This window comes from Oncorhynchus mykiss, chromosome 7 (assembly GCF_013265735.2).
Source record: "Oncorhynchus mykiss isolate Arlee chromosome 7, USDA_OmykA_1.1, whole genome shotgun sequence".
NCBI classification, from domain to species: domain Eukaryota; kingdom Metazoa; phylum Chordata; class Actinopteri; order Salmoniformes; family Salmonidae; genus Oncorhynchus; species Oncorhynchus mykiss.
In genome coordinates, this window is record NC_048571.1 from 63,696,398 (window position 1) to 63,702,425 (window position 6,028).

Here is a 6,028-nt window from a genome sequence, read left to right on the forward strand (position 1 = left end):
AAGAAAAAAAACAATAGGCTGGGGAGCACCTCCTACTGGAGAATTGATCGATATAACTACCCAACCTTCCGTCAATCAGAAGCAAGGATGGTTCTATGCTATGTACCGGATTGTAACCACTACTACGATAACCACATGTGCGTTTGATTGTTTTCTGACCTTTATTAGCGAGTGGCGCAGTGGTCAGCCCTGCATAGCTAGGATACTTGTCACTGACTATTGAGTACCACAGTATGAGTCATAATACCCATAAAATCTAGCGTTTCGTGTAGGCTTACCCTGGCATGACATTTTCATAACCGTGCAAATCTCTCTGGACAAGGTAACTTTTATCAATATATTCACCTGTAATGACCCCTTAAAAATGAAATGCTAATTAGTCATTAATGTTGCTATCATACAGAACTGCACATCCTGATGCAAAATTTGATGTATGTATACATCTGTATATCACTCAAGGCAGGGAGGAAAAAACTTCCACATTTTTCGATGCAAACTCATCAACAAGTAGCAAGTAACCTAGAAAGTAGATTTTTGTTTATTGTGTAAATAATTACTATTGCGTATTTCTCGTGTGTATTCTTATTTAACATTTTTTTTAATTACCCTGGCCTTTGTAGCTAACTACCCAACCTTCCGTCAATCAGAAGCAAGGATGGTTCTATGCTATGTACCGGATTGTAACCACTACTACGATAACCACATGTGCGTTTGATTGTTTTCTGACCTTTATTAGCGAGTGGCGCAGTGGTCTAAGGCACTGCGTCTATGTTCTAGAGGTGTCACTACAGACCCTGGTTCGATTCCAGGCTGTATCACAACAGGCCGTGATTGGGAGCCCATAGTGCGACACACAATTGGCCCAGCGTCGTTCAGGTTAGGCCATCATTGTAAGTAAGAATTTGTTCTTAACTGACTTGACTAGTTGAATAAAGGTTAAATAAATAATAACAAGGTAAGCCCTGTTTGCTAGCTGCTAAAAAGCTATTTTGGTTCAGTCAAAGATCACAGTTAGCTAGATGCATTTGAAAATAAGCTAGATATCCACCGACTGTACTTGTGCAATGCACTTTGCCTTCCTTTCAAGAACCAGTATAGGCTAGCATATTGACTGTTGTGACCTTTATTATTGACAAGTTCTTTGTGAGCTAGCCAGATAATCTGTTAGTTCACAGTTTGTGTAGTCATACTTTTTCACGTGGTGACATGCTAGCTAATGTTAGCCCTCCAGCCAGGGCAGGGACATAGCTAGTTAAATATTCCCTGGTGGGGCTAGCTAGTTAGGCACTTTGGTAGCACCATATCACCGTGTAGTCGAACTTTCCTGACAGGAGGTGACATGGTAGCGAATGTGCCTAACGTTAACGATTAGCGCTAACTAGCTAATGTTAAATATTCCTTCCGTGGTGGACTAGCTAGCATGTCACCACCATCTGTGGGGTCTGGGGAAATGTCTGACTACACAAACGATGAACTAACGTAACTAGCAAGCTAAACGTTAGCTAAATAGCCCTGCCCTGGTGAGCTAACATTAGCTAGCATGTCACCACATGGAAAATGTGTGACTACACGAACGGTGAGCTAACGTTAACTAGCTGGCTAGCTACGTCACATAGGACTTGTGGGCCCAAAGTTTTCCCATACAAAACAAACGGTTTTGTTCCACAAGTACTTCTGTTGTACATCAAATGATCTGTGAAGTCAGTTAGCTACACATGTCAGCAGGGATGGAAATTAAGCTAGTCCGAGTCTAGTACTTTTCAGACTGGGCTAGTAGACAATGTGCCAAACTTGCCTGACAGCAGTGAAATAGCTAGTAGAAAAGGTGCCAAAGTAGCCTGTCACAGCAGTGAAATGTTGCCTTTAGAAACATCGCATGCCACAGATTTAGGACCTGAATGTTACCATGGCTAGTTTAAATCGTGGTCTGCTGGCCAGTGCCCGAAATCCTTATGTTCCATCGCTGCATGTCAGTCCCTATCACTGTTGGTCCTCCTCAGTGACCTTACGGCTGAGGGTTTTAACTTTCCTCTTGAGATTCAGAAGTACAGTCATATAGCTCATCACAATACTTTACCTCTTTGGGCAAATAGTACCCTACACTGTCCTGATCATCTAGTTGAGCATTCCAGATAATTCCTCCATCCCAGCAGAAATGTCCCATCCACATAGTAGGATTTTAAATGTGCAGATAGACCAAAGCCCAGCCTATTTACCATTACTATAGTCTGTGGGTTATGGTATTTTAATATAGATTGGCTACCTAGTAAAAGTAACTTTTTTTTTTTGTCTTTCAGATGGACGGACCAAAAACACAGTGACAACACTTTGGTCTGCAGCTTCCATTTTCCGGTGGAAAGAGAAATGGCCCTGTATTTCCAAGAAAAGGTAAGAGAAAGATCCAGACTGTTGACTGGGAAACAATAACAAACAATGAGGCATGAGGATTGGGTGTTGGGGGACCACTTGTCACATTGTCCAATGTGGGTTTGTGTTATGATAAACAATGCATTTTCTGTCCAGATAAAGATGTTGATACAGCATTGAAAAAGACCCACCACTGACCAAATGTCTCATTGATTACCAGTCCAATAGGAGTGCATCCCTCAGACCATCTGGTGCATGGACATCCTGTGCCAGTGTGGTCCGAGACTACAGCTACACTCATCACATATGATACCATATTGAGTAAAACAATGAATTTGTATATGCATAGACATTTTGACTTTATGTCCCCTCTTCCCCATGTTTTAGACAAGAGGCGTGACATGCGGAACATCAGGCTCACCCCACGAGAAGCAGTGCATGATCAACTCCACCCTCAGCAAGGCAATCTGCTGGAAGTGATGTACTCTCTCTCTCTCACTCTGGGGGTAAGACTTATAAATTCCCACTGTGCCCATGATAAAATGCAATGTGAATGGTGTTGTACTACTCAATGAAACTGTTAGGAGATGCACTCAAAATTTAACTTACGTTGACTACATTACTTTAGTTGGCTGCTTTGAGCAAAACTTGAATGTAATATAACCTATTGTTTGTGTATGATCTGTATTCATTGTTCACTTGTTTTCAACAATGTTAGGTCCAAGCACTGGGGCCTTCAGCAAGTAAGACACAAGGGGTACAAAATCATTTGTACATCACAGATGTATATTCCCACTGTGCCCATGATAAAGGTGAACTACATTACTGTAGCTGGCTACTTTGAACAACACTTGTATGTAATATAACTAGGGCTGTCATACAAAAAAAAAAAAAAAAAAAAATGGATTAATTGCATTCAATTCTGTAGTTAATTGCGATTAATCACTCATTTATAATTTTTTCCAATCTGTTCCTAAATAAACAGTGTATTGAGTTATAGGCATGTAGGGACTGAAACACAAAAAATATTCCGTATCAGAATGTTTTTAATGGCATATTCACCATAAACAAGTTAAGCAATACAAATGTCCTGTAAAGTACTAATGCTCCCAGTAGGCCTACTCCCTCATACATTTTCTTGAAGTTGTCAACGAGAAATGTGGAAACTGGAAGGAGCCGCAGTGAGAACAATTAGGGGTGGAGATGGATGAGGAAGAGTTAGTCAGGTAACTCTTTTCCCACTCTACAACCATTCATACACACACACACACACACACACACACAGTTAAAACTTCAGCCATTACAAATTATTGTTCTCCCAATTACTGATTGGAGGGTTGGCTATAATAAAAAAATAACTGGCTCTATGGATGCAAAGAGCATAAACTTGTCCAACAATGTCATGAATTCCACAGAACATAAACCTGTGACCATACACTCCAGTCGTCCTCCTTTTTCTTTTCACTGAGCCAGTTCCAAAGACAAAAATCACGTTAACATTTTCAGATGATAAAGCTGCTCTCTTCTGTACGATATGCCCAGAGAGTGAAAACAACCTCCCACAAGTTACTGATGTGGCAGGCATTGCCAGGTACTGTATGTAAATAAGGTATTTCTGTTTTTATATTTAATACATTTGCCAAAAATGATTGGGTATTATGTGTAGATTGAGGGAAAAAACAATTCAATCCATTTTAGAATACGGCTGAAACGTAACAAAATGTGGAAAAAGTGAAAGGGTCTGAATACTTTCCGAATGCACTGTCCCTTCGTGCAATGCAGGCCAGCCTGGTGTGTGCCCCTGCATGCTGTGACAACCACTGTCGTGGACAGTCCTCCATGTAGATGCTGGGCTCTGCTTTGTAACGCTCCACACATTTCTCAATGGACTCCTATTCTTCAACAGACTCAGAAGAACTCAACAAGAGGGCAGCTGTCTTATTTGGTGGCTCTGACTCTGTTGCTTTATCAGGTTGCTGTACAGACCTCTCTTCCTTCAGCACGTTGCTGACAAAAGCCCACACCTCACCCCTCTCAGGTCTGGGAAGGCACTTCGGGTCCTTAAACCTTGGGTCGAGTGCTGTGGCGATCTTCAGACATGTGAGGTTGGTGTTTTCCTTGCATTTCTTCAGGTTTGTTGTGAATATTTGCTTGAAACTTTCCACGTAGGCATGGTCATCATCGGAGCTCTCCATCACCCAAAGGAGATGGCACAAAGCAGGCAACACCAGTGAGCAGGAAATGTACTTCTCTCCCAGAAGTTCAGTCAAGTACCTGCAGTGGAAAATAATTCTAAATAATTTAAGTGAATTGTGAGAGACTTGTTATACGCAGACACATTCTCTCTCACTCACACACACACACACACACACACACACACAATCGTATTATAACACTAATAGTATGATAAAGAAGCTTACCTTCAGGGCTACAGCAGCGCCTACAACTTCTGCAGTTTCTCCAATTCAGCTGTGGTTTGCATGGTGAAGTTGGTTTTCTGTTGGGCCAGAGCACCTCTGTGGTTGTTGGTTTCTGTGGACACACTTTACCAATTCCTGTGTGGAATTCCATCTTTTTGTGACATCTTGAACGAGTTACTCGTTTTTTTGCCCATTTGCAACTTGCTGTTGTCCTAGCTCTGCAGCGTTTGGTGTGCTGTGTTTGAAATGCCAAACAATTCTTCAGCATTTGGCTTGGGCATTTTCAAACCTGCTGTTCTGTAGGGACACTGTGATGGACCTTTGGGGACGGTGAGCAGTGCAGGGTGTTCAAAAGGCAGATATCTCGCAGCTACAATCATGTTCTGTGTAAAGTGTTTTCAATGTTCCACTGCTTTTCTACATCCCCGGGTGCCCTTGTACTTTAACAATGTCTGGTACAGACAGGGACGACAGGGAGGGTGGCGGTTGTTCTGGCTCAGGTTCAAGGAGACATGCCATTCCACTTAACCTGTCCCGGAAATGGTTCCTTGGCGACTGAAGATCCTCTTCTGTGGGCTTTCAGATTGTATTGTGAACCGCCAAAATAGGCTGCATGGCTACACTTATGAGCTCCACAGAGGCATTCACATGTGGTATAGAGAATCCCCTGGTCACCTATAGAGACCTGCAAAGAGGAAGGATGTTAAGTGCCACATTCCTTTCAATGCATGACTTTGAACACCGTGAAATGTTTATGCTGTAAGAAATGTGCTATATACACTAACCGTTCAAAAGTTTGAGGCCACTTAGAAATGTAATTGTTTTATAAAAAAATAATTTTTTTTGTCCATTTAAAATAACATCAGATTGATCAGAAATACAGTGTAGACATGGTTAATGTTGTAAATAATTATTGTAGCTGGAAACGGCAGATTGTTTATGGAATATAAGCGTACAGTGGCCCATTATCAGCAACCATCACTCCTGTGTTCCAATGGCATGTTGTGTTAGCTAATCCAAGTTTATCATTTTAAAAAGCTATTTGATAATTAGAAAACCTTTTTGCAATTATGTTAGCACAGCTGAAAACTGTTGTTCTGATTAAAGAAGCAATAAAACTGGCCTTCTTTAGACTAGCTGGGTATCTGGAGCATCAGCATTTGTGGGTTCGATTACAGGCTTAAAATGGCCAGAAAAAAATAACGTTCTTCTGAAACTCGTCAGTCTATTCTTGTTCTGAG

The 6,028-nt window shown here is 41.4% G+C and overlaps 1 long non-coding RNA gene across 1 annotated transcript; it reads left to right on the forward strand.

Annotated features, from left to right (window-relative positions):
- Positions 1 to 664: 664 nt before the first annotated feature.
- On the forward strand, positions 665 to 5,630 carry LOC110528211. The gene is made up of 3 exons (XR_002474213.2): positions 665 to 890; positions 2,298 to 2,388; positions 2,755 to 5,630. It is a non-coding gene; the product is annotated as an uncharacterized LOC110528211 (long non-coding RNA).
- The last annotated feature ends 398 nt before the right edge of the window (positions 5,631 to 6,028 follow it).